We start from the raw sequence: 11,883 nt of genomic DNA, 5'->3' as shown, positions 1-11,883 counted from the left end.
TTTTTTTTTTTTTTTGTAGAGATGGGGTCTTGCTATGTTACTCAGACTGGACTTGAACTCCTGGACTCAAGCGGCTCTCCCACCTCAACCTCCCAAAGTGCTGGGATTACAGGTGTGAGCCACCATGCCCAGCCCACTGGATGGTTTAGAGATCATTTTTCCCTCTACTGCTGCTTTACAGACTTATCTAACACTGGACAAGTATTGCTAAAATCTTAATATTATCCATTTTTAAATATTCTATTTTTAAATATTGAAAAAATGTTCCCATCTAAAATTCCTAATCTTCAGTTTTTCAATCATATTGTGGTCCTCCTCCCCAAGAGATATATGGTTAGACTAGAAAATGTTATTTAATTTACAAGATATTTTATACAAAGGTAATTATATTATTTGTGTGACTTATGACATATATTTCTAGATATATTTTACTCAAAATATATAATATATAAATACATGCATGCTGAATTCTTCATGTTCTGTTATTCTTATCAATGTCCCTGAAACATTTATTTATTTTATAATATATATAAAAATAATATACTATTGAATATGTGTAAAGAAAATATATACAGTAAGGTAGAATGTCAAGATGCATATGGTTATCTCATTGCCAAAGAGAAATAATCCTACACTTTGAAATGGTCTGAAATGCCTCTACCCGTATTTCCTCCTTTATTCCAAATACTCGGGAGTTTTAAGTGCTTGGATACAGACAGGAGCTAGCAATCCCAGCAGGAGCTGGATGACAGGAACTGATGCCTAATGGATGAAACTTGAGTCATTGCATTCTGAAGAACCTCCGTCAGCCCAGTTTATGCATATTTATTAGTGTAGTTTAAGAGCCCTGGAGCGTCTAGACCAGGAGCTCCCCAAAAGGCAGCATCTGCCTGTTTCTGCTCAGCTTTGTACCCCCAGCACCGGTGGAGTGCCTGGTATTGGTATGGCACAGATCCACCATAAAGATTTGCTGAATAAAAGGTGGGAGGAAGTTCTTTTCTGAAATCTATTAGCATGAGGGAGCAATGAGCATCCTGGGGGAAAAACCTGCACTAAGGCAAGGAAGTCAAAGCATGAAAGCTCGGCCCAACCATTGACTCTGGTTCCCACAGAGTCAATGGGTAAAATGTGGAGCTCTGCACAGAGTCTACCACTCAGATGCCCTTCTGGCTCAGTCCTGGAGGGAGCCCCTTAAGCAAGGCCGTGAGGATTGATTCCACTAACACACCCTGGAAGACATCAGAAGCACCTGGCAGCACAGGCTGGGGACCTGCATAGCTCAACAGTAAGAGAGGATGTAATGCGATATCAGGCCCCACAGAGGGTGCCAGTGCAGTCTGGCATGGCACAGTCCACAGTGCTTGGGCAGACAGCACCAACAGCAGCAGTAGTGCTTCAAAGCATGCCAGAGACCATCCAGGCACCAGTAGCATCAGGGGTCACCAGGCAGGAGGAAGAAAGGGCATGTTTTAATCCGTTTTCATGCTGCTGATAAAGACATACCCAAGACTGCGAAGGAAAGGAGGTTTTATTGGACTTACAGTTCCACATGGCCAGGGAGGTCTCACAATCATGGCAGAGGGTGAGAGGCACTTCTTCCATGGTGGCAGCAAGAGAGAATGAAGAAGATGCAAAAGCGGAAACCCCTGATAAACCCATTCGATCTCATGAGGCTTATTCACTATCATAAGAATAGCATGGGAAAGATTGACCCCCCATGATTCAATTACCTCCCCTGGGACCCTCCCGCAACACGTGAGAATTCTGGGTGATACAATTCAAGTTGAGATTTCGGTGGCGACACAGCCAAACCCTATCAGTACAGATGTGTGATTTCAAGAAGATTGTGTTTATGATCTCGTAAGAAGAAGTCCCTGAGAACCTCCAGCTCCCCCAACTACCCACCTACCCACCTACACACACACATCCAGAAACAGAAGGATTTAGGGTCCCAAAATAGCAAGTGGAAGCAGAGCATGAGAAAAGTGGTGTTCTTCTAGATAGGACCTTACTATTAGTATACACACAATGTCAACAACAAATGATCAAGAACATCAGCTAAGCCAGTGGCTTATGCTTGTAATCTCAGCACTTCGGGAGGCCGAAGCAGGAGGATCACTTGAGCCCAGGAGGTTGAGGCTGCAGTGCACTGTGATCATGGCACTGCCCTCCAGCATGGACAACAGAATGAGACATTCTCTCAAAAACCAGAAGAGAAAAAGAACATCCACACATTATGCAGGTGATCAGCTCCCTTTGACCTAAGATATGAAAATGTAAATATTGAAAATCAGTGACCTATGCCTTTAATTTCAAACTGGGGCCATAAACTTTTCTTGATCCATAATAATATGGAACACAAGGCTTGGTATTATAAAGTAACACATGCTGAATTCTTTTATTCCCTTATTCCTATCAGTCTCCCTGAAATATTTGTTTCCAAAGTATTCTGTGACTTACAAGTGTCTCATTTAATATACTAAAATTATTCACAATTATGTTGACCACTTAGAAAGAAGAAAAAAAAATTTAATGCCAAATTGTTAAAATCATATAAAGCTGTCAAAATCAAAGGGAGCCTTCACTGAAAATTTTTATAGCACCTGACATTCTACGTCTGTTGGCACCCAACTCACTCCAATATAGTTTTTGGCCCAATCTCATGTGTAATCCAGACAGCTGACACTTCATTAGAAGATATAAATCAGAAATTCTACCCTTCTCTTACCCCAGTCTAGTAGATGGCCACTTATTTCTTGAGAAGAGGAAAAAAAATCCTAGAACTAACACACTTTCCTGAAACTTCCTTCTTCTAAATAGCAAAGGGAGGGTAGGAAAGGAAATACCCTCCTCCCCAGTTTGGCCCCGGACACAGTGTTCCTCATACTCACCCCTGAGCACATTGCAAAATAACACATTATGGAAATCCAGCTCACACTCAGGACTCATCTTGTATAATAAGCTATTTCTTAAAAAGAACTAAAGAGGAACTCAAAATGCCATTCATTTTATTCAGAAAAAAAAGCTGCATCCTTTGTTGTTTTTTTTTGTTTTGTTTTGTTTTGTTTTGTTTTGGTTTGTTTGCTTGTTTTTGCTTTTTCCTTTTAACCTCTATGACATCTCTTACATACTATTTGGTTAAAATGCCATGAGTCACATTTCAAGAAAATTTGGAAAGCCAGTTCCCTTAAGAATTTGGATTGACCTGTGCTTGGATTGACCTCTCTGCTTTTAACTTGATATTTATGACAGCTCCTAGTACTTCCTGTAGTAAGGGGTTCTCAGAATGGGCATCAGAATCGATGGCAGAACTTTAAAAAATTACAGATGCCAGGTTCTGTCTTCCAGTCTGTTGAACGGTAGGTAGAGCTCATGCATATGGATTGCAAAGACACTTTGATGATCTCTGGTGGAAATCCATGGCTAAGAATCCCTGTATTTGTGATAACCAGTGGCCCCCGATTCAATGGCAATAGCTTAGACGTTCAATAAAAATTATCGTTGGCATTCATTTTCAGAAATTATATTTTGGTAAGTCAATACCAAGAAGAAATAAGTCAGAGAGAAACAGTTCCTTTTCCTTCTTCCTTCCTTCTCTGCAAACTCCCAAACCTGGGTCAGTCCTAAGGCTTCTATCTTTTCAACCTGCCAGGCCCAGATTTCTGAACCTCAGTGAGAAAAAACATATAATCGGGATCGGCCGCAGAACAAATTCCTGGTTCCACTTTGTGCTGCACACTCAACATCACTCATCCATCTGTCTCTCTGTCTCTAGCCCACTTCATCTCCATTCCCCACAGCAGTTACCCCAGAGCGTCCCCCATTCTTTTGGGTCCTCTCCCTTCCATCCATCTCCATTGTTCTCAGCAGAAAATTTGCTTCCTATTTCATGAAGAAATTGGGGCATTATCTGGCGTAAATTCCCCTTGCTTGCTTTCTCCCTATCCACTCCTATTATTTTCCCAATTGTCAATCATCTGGGAATTGCTCATTTTAAAAATTAGTAGTGCCTGGGCCTCACTCCAGAAAATTATGATTTCATTAACTGGGTGCATCCTAGACATCCAAACTTTCAAATTTCCTTAGTTGATTTTAATGTACAGCCAAGGGTAACAAGCACTGCTCTTAATTAGAGATATAAATCAGGGTCTCTCAACGAGGTTTCCTTTTTTAAAATCCAAATATGCCTAATCCCATCCCCAGAGATCCTGACCCAGTTCATCGGGGGCAGCTGTGCTTGGCACTGATATTTTTAAAGAACTCTATTAAGTGCTTTTTTATATGTTGGAAATACCAGAAGAAATACAATAGAAACAGAAGTCGAAAAACTTTGCCAGCTCAGGTAAATAAACATGTTGACTATCTTGTCTAATTTATTGGTTATTTATAAATTAACCAATCTGTACCCTATAGATAATTCAATTTTTCTTCATTAAACATTTAAATGTTAACTGCTTTGGGAAAATAATTGGTAAATAATTTTTACTTGTAGTGCAAAAAAGGCTTTTTAAGCATAACTACACCATACAGAAATACTAATAGCTTGGATGACATCAAAATTTTAAATTCCCTATATGAGAAACACCATAGTAAAATTAAAAGGCAAATGAGAACCCTGAAATATACACTCTACACCTATGACAGGCAAAACTTAACATCCTCACTATTTATAGAACTCATGATTCAGTAGAAAAAAAAAAGGAAATAGAAGAAGAAGAAGAAAAGAAAAGAAAAATGGCCATACCAACAGAAAACCAGATCAAGGACCTAAATATATGATTTTTAAAAACTACAGATAGCCAATAAACCTATGAGAAGATGGCAAACACAACTACTACTTTCAAAAGCAAATTATAAAGGCGGCAAGGTACATTTTGCCTATGCCTACGATACTATTTTGGAAGAGAAGAAATGGAATACATTTCCACTGTTGCAATGTTGTAAGGTTAAGGAGAAACAGGTATTTCCTTACATTGCTATTTAGAGGGTAAGTTCTTTAGAGGGAACAGTGTAACTACACATAGCACAAACCTTAAAACCTTGCATGGACTTTGAGCCAGAAGTTCTGCATCTAAGCATTTGACCTAAGGAAATAAATAATCATCTATACTGCTGAGGCGCCTGCAGGCACTGACTCAAGTTTCTGGTATTAAAAGACCACGCAGAAGGCATTGGATGAGGGCCATTGGGAGCAGATTTATTTGAAAGCCTTACCCTGCCAACATCATAGCCGGCACCTCTCGCTGATGTGATAGTGGAAACCGCCTCCTTTGCAGGGCGCTGAGGTTTTCCACTCAAATAGCCTGTTGACCTCACCTCTAGCCAGCCATCTCTGAACATGCAGCTCTCCCTAATGCGGCCAAACCCCTCTTGCCACACCGCACGGTACATACAATCCCTTTATGGGTCCCTCTACATTCCCAGCATGTGTAGCCAGTCCCTAGTAGTCACTTTCTTCTGGCAGTGTTCTTGCTGAGGAGTCTGGGCATGAGCAGATGCTCCAGGTCTTCTGAGGACATTCTGCAGTCATCATCCTGATATCATTCGGCTCCCATCCAGAGGCAGTTAACTCTCTCCATACCCAGCTTCTGTTTTGCCAGTCACCTCACTGAGAGGTTTCTGACTCCTACACGTAGCCCAGGGCGCTTTAAACACAGCCCACCTGCACTACACATGGACATGTGCTTTAACCGTGACTTGTCTGCCCTGCCCAACTCAAAAGCACATCGCCTTACGCATTCTAACCATATCCTTGTCCTTCTCAACCCTTTTACTTCTGAACGAGACTTATAATAGCAGGGTTTATCATAACTAAAAACTGGAACAAATCTAGTTGTTCAACAACTGGGGATCTGCTAGCTATATTATCATGGTTCATTAACATAATGGAATATAATTCGACCAATAACACCTTCTACACAGTAGAGGATGTAATAACAAAGCTGGGCACAGTGGCTCACACCTGTAATCCCAGCAGTTTGGGAGGCGAGGTGTGTGGATCATTTGAGGTCAGGAGTTCAAGACCAGCCTGGCCAACATGGTGAAACCCCATCTCTACTAAAAATACAAAAATTAGAGGGACATGGTGGTGCACCGCTGTCGTCCCAGCTACCTGGGAGGCTGAGGCATGAGAATCGCTTAAGCCCAGGACCAGAGGCAGCAGTAAGCAGAGATCATGCCACTGCACTCCAACCTGAGCAACAGAGCGAGACTGTCTCAAAAACAAAACAAAATAAAACAAAAAGAAGATGTAATAATGAGAATGATGCCCACCATACATTAAGAAAAAAAAAAAAAAGGGTTGCAGAATAGGTTGTCTTAATAGATGAATGTACATCAAGATGCTATCCAGTTATAAATTTCTAGTTTGTAGGGTTATGGTTCGTTCACCTTTTCTTTTTCGTTTATCTCTATTTTATAACTTTTTAAAATGAGTATGTGTTGTTTTGGAAAAATGAAACATTAGAAAGAAAAAATTCAATATGGCATGTTAAAAGGGTTATCTGTTTTTCAAAGATGTTGAGCCTCAAGCCAGTGTGTACCCCACCAAGATGGGTCACTCTGTCTTCAAAGCTGAAATTGCCCAGAGCAGCAGTAGCAGTCACAAGACCTTAGATAGGGGCTCACTTTGCCTCTAGGTAGTGCAGTCATGATTGCCAGGGAGCCAGGCCTGGAGACAGAGTTGGCAACCTATCTATCTCTCTGTAGAAATAGTAGCGTCCTAGAAACAGATATGGTTACAACGCTAAATGAAGCCCTAGATTAATGATTTTTAAACATTTAGCAGAGGAACCTTTTTTTCCCCCCAAATGAAATCTCACATAAAATATCAACACTTAAACACACAAAAACATTGTTGATCATGATGAAGCTCTCCCTTCTCCCAGACACACACATACAACACACACACACACACACACGCATGCAAATTTTCTTTCCTTTTTTTTTTTCTTTTGAGACAGAGTCATGTTTTGTCACCCAGGCTGGAGTGCAGTGGTGCCATCTCAGCTCACTGCAACCTCCGCCTCCTGGGTCCAAGCGATTCTTCTGCCTCAGCTTCCCCAGTAGCTGGGATTACAGGCGCCTGCCACCACAGCTGGCTAATTTTTTGTATTTTTAGTAGAAATGGGGTTTCACCATGTTGGCCAGGCTGGTCTCGAACTCCTGACCTCAGGTGATCCCCCACCTTGGCCTCCCAAAGTGCTGGGATTACAGGCGTGAACCACCGCACCCGGCTGCATGCAAATTTTCACAGTTACTCTTGAAGTGACATTATAGGTTTCTGAAATGACAAGTTAATGAACAGTAGTCGGTATTAAGAAGGCAACTTGCCTCCCAGCACCAGGTTTGTTGATTCAAGGTGTGAAATCCAACCAAGCTTAATTTCAATATAGGAGTTAAGAAGAAGTTATTCAGGCAGATATGAGGGTACGGGAGTCCTTGGTAAAGTTTTCCTTTTAATGAAAAGCAGCCCCAAATCATTTTCTTTTCTAGGAAAGAGCAGCCTGTAAAATCGAGCTGCAGACATAGACAAGCAAGCTGGAAGCTTGCACGGGTGAATGCCAGCTGCTGTGCCAATAGGAAAAGGCCACCTGGGACTAGGCATGGTCCAAATGGTGGCTCCATCTTCCTTCTCTTTGCCAGCTGTGTGTACAGTGAGGAGCAGGCAACATGGCACCAGCCAACTGGAAAGCCTATTTGCATAATAAGATTAGGGTGGGGTGACCAGCCTTTTCTGGGCACTATGTAAACATCACACCCAGTCCAACCAATCTGTGAGCCCTATGTAAATCAGACACCACCTCCTAAAGCCTGTCTATAAAACCCAGTGCACTCTGTCATGGGCTGGAATTCCCATTGAGGAGCCCCTCTGTCTCGAAAGAGAGCTGCTCTCCTTTCTTTTATCTATTAAACCTCCGCTCCTAAACTCACTCCTTGTGTGTGTCCACGTCCTTAATCTTCTTGGCGCGAGATGATGAACCTTGGGTATTTACCCCAGACAACAACACTGCTTCATTTTCACTTCCCAAACATGGCCATTTGCTACATACACACCTTAGTTCTTGGAGGCCCAACCTTTCTCCTATGTAGAAAGCTTTCTTCACCATGTCTACCTATAAGCTCCCGCAAATCCAAGATCTTCCCTTTAGTCTTTTCTTACCTTCAACACCTTAGATAAAATGAAGTTTTCTTTCATCTGTGGCACCATAGTCCTTTAGCTATTATAATCTATTGTACCACTTTGTAACAGGGTGTCTGGCCTACGCTGCAAGTCCTATTCAAATGAGTCTCGACAGCAGGACTGAAAACTCCCTCTCTAATCATGGACACTCTTGTGGGTCTGTTTGCACCCACTGGTTTTGATGGGGGTTAAGGAATCTAGGTGGTGATAGGTAGAGGACTCTAAGAGTGGCCAGGAATGAGGTTCAGACGATATAGCTAAGCCTGATCTGAGGACCTATGAGACCCCCATGAAGAAAAGCTGCCTCAAAGAAGGAGTCCGGCTCTGTCACATTCAGCCACAAGGTCTATAAGTGCGAGGGGAAGTGGTGGTTTGCAGGGGAGTAGAATGGCCGTTATCTGAAATCACTGAAGCCCAGCCAATCTGTTGGTACATATACACTCTAAGGGCTAAAAGGCTGTTGTTTCCAAGCAAAAACTGCTATTCTAGTGCTCTGTTTGAGACCTCTTTAGAAAACTAGAACTCAGTGGCAGGAAGCCAGTATTCCCACTAGCAGAAGAAAGGAAGTCAATCTAAAGCACCAGCAGCACATCCACCAATACCCCAGACACAAGCAACAGCAGCACCAACAGCATTTAGAGCAGAGCTGAGCAGGAGTGGTAGAAAACAGCATATGCCAAGGGGTTTGCACATGAGAGTAAGAAACTGAGTGTAAAGCAGATGCAGCAGGGTCGCCAGCGGTCTAGACCAACAAATAAGGGCACAGGAGACCCACCGTGGGTCTGGTTTAAAATGGGAGCAGCAGGTGGGCACAGTGGCTCACGCCTGTCAACCTAGTGCTTTGGGAAGCTGTGGCAAGCAGATCACTTGAGGTCAGGAGTTAGAGACCAGCCTGGTCAACAGGGTGAAAACCCATCTCTACTAAAAATACAAAAATTAGCCAGGCATGGTGGTGCCCTCCTGTATTCCCAACTACTTGGGAGGCTGAGGCAGGAGGATCACTTGAGCCCAGGAGGCAAAGGCTGCAGTGAGCTGAGATTGTACCACTGCACTCTAGCCTGGGCACCAAAGCGAGACTCCGTCTCAAAAAATTAATTAATTAATTAAATGGGAGCAGGAAGAAGACAGTGAAGAAGAGGAGATAGAAGTCCTCTTCTTCCACAGGCTATTCTTTGTATTCCTATTATTTGTGCACGTGACTGGGGATTGGCATTCCTAGGTACCATGTACATCTGTGAGATTGCCATGCTGCGGAGATCCACACGTCAGAAAAATGCTCCCATACGCGGCGCAACCACCATGAAACGCGGCAGTTAGAAGCTGCTGCATGATAATTACTTGATACTGAGAAATTTCCACTGGTAATAGGAGGTTCGTAAAAAGGATTCCTTGGTCCAGTGAAGACTGTTTTAAGCATAAGCATATTTCATCTGCAGAATAACTTTTATTTAAAATTTTTGAAAAGGAAAAGCTACACAAAGATGAAAGTTTTGTAGCTTGGAATGAAGATGGTTAGGATGCTGTAAGAGTGTCCACAAATCCATACATTGTAGATGATGTTAGTTTCATCTAACGTAAAGTCCAGACTGCTACTAGCTAACAGACATGGATGCATTTCAGACTATCTGGAAAGAGCAAAGAACATATTCACTTTTCCCACATTCCTAAAGGGAGTCAAATGATGCTAGATCTTGTTCATCCCCCACCTCTAGTCAATTTTTTTAATTTGCAAGTACCACCTGTAGTGAAACCATATTTATGGTATACTTGCTTAGGTTCAGAATTATGTATTTAAGATGTACACGTTAATGTATTTATATATTAATTCACGTTCCAAGGAATAAATGATAAAACCTCATGGATTCAAAAATTACATAATTTATATCATTAATCTCATGTTGAAATCAGTGTAGGAGACTATTTGGGTTCGAGGTTTGCATAAAAATTAAAAGTATGTATCATTCATATTTACAAAGGCATTTCAAGTGACTGCTAGTTGTTTTAAGTGTGAATTTATTAAACGGCTGAACTATCAAATCAGACACTAATCTTCCTAAATTTGGATGGAGAACAGCTCAAGAAGAAGGCTCTTCAAGTGAGAAGCAGTTGTACAAAATATTCTAGAGTCTTCTCCCCCAGATCCACTTCTTCTTTGTCTTATTTCAGTTCTCAGTGTCATTGTTGAAGTTATGGATACAAGGAAAATTCCCCTTTAAAAATCCAACTAATGGCTGGCCACGGTGGTTCACACCTGTAACCCCAGCACTTTGGGAGGCCAAGGTGGGTGGATCACCTGAGGTCAGGAGTTCGAAACCAGCCTGGCCAACATGATGAAACCCCGCCTTCCCTAAAAATACAAAAATTAGCCACACATGGTGGTGCATGCCTGCAATCCCAGCTACTCGGGAGGCTGAGGCAGGAAAATTGCTTAAACCCAGGAGGCAGAGGTTGCAGTGAGCAGAGGTCATGCCACTGCATTCCAGAGCAAGACTCCATCTCAAAAAATAAAAATTAAAAAAAAAAAATTCATCACTAACAAAAATAAAATGTCATTAACTTATTCCCGAAAAGATACACGTCTTTCGTTTTTAAAAAGACCTTTAAACTTGCACAGGAAATTTATATTAATATAGAAAATACAGAGTCATCAGAAACCATCCAATTTAAAGCTGGGTGCAGGTGTGCACACCTAGAATCCCAGCTACTCAGGAGGCTGATGCAGGAGGATCTCCTGAGCTCAAGAACTCTAGATCAGCCTAGGCAACACAGCGAGACTCCAGCTCAAATTAAAAAAAAAAAAATCAAATTTAAAAATAGATTTGAATTTCTAAGGAATCTAGAGATGTAGCAAAGGATTTGGAGATTCCCAGCTCTCCTGAGTTTAAGACAAATACTCCTAACTCTGGAGGGCAGATGTGACTTGGGTGGGCTTTCTGCTCAACAGATGGCCCCAACTGCCATCTTATCAACCTACATGTCACCTGTGTTATGTTAGACATAACAGACCGTCATCTCCCTCCCAAGGATGAAGTAGAAAGTGACAGGCTCAGATTCTGCAATTTCCTAGTGGCCTCCACCTCAGTTTTGTTTTCCATCTGAGTAGCAAGAGTGACTGGAAGGTACTGGTATCTGACCGATAAATGACTGACGGGCTCCAGTGGTGACCCCGTCACTCTGAAGCTGTCTCCTGAGCCTCACTCAGTTGACTCCATTCACCCCATCAGAAAACAACTGACAAACCTTACCCATTTCAAATGCACAACATGACAAAATCTTAGCCACAAGGTAACTAGCATACAAATATTGCCAATTAAACACAGATACTACTGCATGAAATTTAATAAAAGTTGGAGTAATTTATGACTAAATAAATAAAATATTCTGTTAACAAAATACCTTTTTGTAAGGGCCAATCTGTATTTAGTTTCAACTCATCACTTTGGAGGAGATGTGGCATATCTTGTTGGGTTTTCTTTAAATTTTATTTTTTTTATAGGGATGGCATCTTGCTATGTTGCTCAGGCTGGTCTCAAACTCCTGAGCTCATGCCATCTTCCCATCCTGGCCTCCCAAAGTGTTGGGATTACAGGCGTGAGCCACCACACCCAGCCATAGCTTGGTTTTATTAGTGTGATCTTTGGTATTTTTATAATTCACAATTAAAAACACATAATTGGGGAGGAGGGAGGGACAGCATTAGG

General features: G+C 41.8%; 1 protein-coding gene across 1 annotated transcript in view; it reads right to left on the bottom strand.

Annotated features, from left to right (window-relative positions):
• The window catches only part of TMEM236 (transmembrane protein 236), a 50,883-nt gene that overhangs the window by 14,061 nt on the left and 24,939 nt on the right, over positions 1–11,883 (bottom strand). The gene's annotated exons all lie outside the window — the stretch shown is intronic.

Source organism: Mandrillus leucophaeus, unplaced genomic scaffold, assembly GCF_000951045.1.
Source record: "Mandrillus leucophaeus isolate KB7577 unplaced genomic scaffold, Mleu.le_1.0 Scaffold1018, whole genome shotgun sequence".
Taxonomy (NCBI): Eukaryota; Metazoa; Chordata; class Mammalia; order Primates; family Cercopithecidae; genus Mandrillus; species Mandrillus leucophaeus.
The sequence above is the reverse complement of the archived record's forward strand: the minus strand, read 5'-3'. Positions and strand labels throughout refer to the sequence as shown.